The sequence below is a fragment of the Pteropus vampyrus genome, unplaced genomic scaffold (genome assembly GCF_000151845.1).
Source record: "Pteropus vampyrus isolate Shadow unplaced genomic scaffold, Pvam_2.0 Scaffold220, whole genome shotgun sequence".
Lineage (NCBI taxonomy): Eukaryota > Metazoa > Chordata > Mammalia > Chiroptera > Pteropodidae > Pteropus > Pteropus vampyrus.
Window position 1 is genome coordinate 2,806,364 of NW_011889001.1, and position 2,705 is coordinate 2,809,068.

Below are 2,705 nucleotides of genomic sequence, written 5' to 3' on the forward strand. Positions count from 1 at the left end.
GATGTTTTCAACTATAAAAAATAAACAAACAAACGAACTCCAGGGAGACAATACACATGGTCCCTTCTTGACAAAGATGACCATAAAATCCAGCCAAATAAGAGTTGGATAAAAACAAAGGACACAGAAAGGAATAAATACAATGAAAGATGGATGATTAAAAATAGAGCAGAGTAAGGGGATAAGAAATGCCGTAGTGGAAGCAGGGTATTTAAGGATGAATATATAGGGTGTTTCTGGAAGACTGTACAGATAAGGTGACGTATTGAGCAGAAACCTTCACGAATAGAGAGTGAGCAATGGAAATTTCTGGGCAATGAGCTTTCAAATCAGTTTATAAAGTGTTAGAAACATCAGGAAAAACATTCATCCTTGCTATCTGCATCTTGAAATTGAAGTAGGTGATTGTGGCACCTACCACCACCTGATGGCAGCACATTCAGGAAAACTATTTAAGGAGATAGCTTGTCCGTGGTGGTAAAACTAAACTGGGCAGAGGCAAACATCACAGAAGAATAAGAGCTCTTCTGTGTGGTGTCTCTAGCCTCTGAATCTTAAACTTGTCAGACATTTCATTGGACTTTCTGATTTCATCAGAACACACACACGCACATACACACAATATTTCTCATTTATAAGTTTTAGGATTTCAAGATTCCATTCCTATATCGTAAATGTTAAAAAGATCAGATTTACTTTACCTAGCTTGTTATCTTTGCATCTCCATTTTGAAACATATTGGCCTAATGTGGTCACCATTGCTTTGGAGTGGGAAGGGTGTCTTTTTATTACGCAGGCAATACAGAAGATTATATAGCCATCTGAAGAACCGCTGATTTTATGATGTCTTTTTTTCTATAAATAATTGGAGCTCTTGTCCTTGCACTGATTTTTCAGGCTCTGCCAGTGTTTTGTTAAAACACAAACTTCAAACAAGTATATTCTAAAAGCAGCATTCCACCTAGCAACTAGAAGTTTGCTTGGTAAGGTTGCACAAAGGGAAGGTTTTTATAGAAAGAAGGGTAGGGCAAGAGAGCTATTAACGAAAGGGTAGAACGAATTATTTTTAGACTAGAACATCTTCTGTTGGGGGGAAGAGAATGAAAAGCAAGTGTTTTTATAGGCAGATTGCCTCTTCTTTCTATGGGGGAATGGAAAGGGCTCAAATAAGATTACCTAAGTAGTGCTTGCCCAGAAAATTCCACATGGGTTGATAAAGATTACATGTCTGAGAATCTAAAACTACTGTTAAATCAGGAATTAAATCTAGGTTTGGTATCATGGGCTTTTAGCACAAGTGACACCATTTTGGGCCTGCGATTTTCTCTTTAACACTTTCCACATCTAAACACAGAGAAGCGGTATCTTAATTGTTCAATTAGACTAACATTTATGGATAAGCCAAGGTCTGTGTGGAGTAGCACACAGGGCTTTGCCTGGTCTGCTCCTGTTTACACTTGGGTGCCGTCTTCATCTGAAGGACTTCCTATGACATTATTCCTGCTGAAGTTTCCCTCCTAGGTGTTCCCTTAGCCTCATACCCTTCCACTTATCATCCAACATTCTAATGACTTGTTCACTTGTGTCTTCGCTTTTTGCCTGAAAGCTCTATGAGAACGGGGAAGGTGCTTATCTTGCTCATAACTGTATTACCATTTCTGAGCACAGTGCTTGGTACATAGTAGGGACCTAGTATATACATATATTTTTTAATAAATAAATATTCAGGATCCTTAGTACTCTTTTTTTTTAATTCTCAAAATGAGTTCCTTTTTCATTATTAAAAAAAGATTGCTTAATCTATAATTCAACATTTTTACACTTAAACTCTTTACTGTGTACTTCTTAAGAACAGGGACATTATTTTTATAGCAACAGTATAATTATCATAATGAGAATATTAACAATGAGACCTCAACATATTTTATTCAAATTTTACCAGTTTTTCCATTGATGACGCCGTTTGTAGTAAAAAGAAAAAACATTTTTCCTTGTCCAGGATTCAATCCTAGATCACAGTTGCATTTATTGCTCATGTCACTTTAGTCTCCTGTAATCTAGAGAAATTCCTCAGTTTTTCTTTGTCTTTCATGACAATTTTGAAGGACGTATTATTTTGTAGAATATCCTTCAGTTGAGGTTTGTCTGATGTTTCCTCTTGATTACATTCATGCATTTGTGGCAGGAATACCACAGAAGTGATGTTGTGTCCTTCTCCGTGCATATCATGGTGTCTATTCATCCCATTACTGGTGATATTAATTATAGTCACTTGAATAAAGTAGTTATCTACCAAGTTCCTGCACTATTATTAGTAACTTGTGGGGCATACTTTGAGACCTTATAAAAACCCTGTTTCTCATCATATTTTCACCAGTTAGTTTTAGCATCCACTGATGATTCTTGCCTAAACAATTATAGCTCAAATGGTTATCAAGTGGTGGTTTCCAGTTTCCATCACTGTGTCTATATTTGGAAGTTTGGAATGCTACCTTAACAGTAATTGAGTTATTTTTTTTAAAGCATTTTCTTTTACTGTAGTTTCTGTTAAAAAAGACTTTTCAAAATCTTACTACTTCTGCTTTACACATGTACATATTTTATACCTTCCAAGCACCTGATAAATTATGGATGCATAATTTCCCATTGCAAAGTCCTTGTAGACTTTACTAATTGGCTGTTTGCTTAGGCGAGTGCTCAGCAGT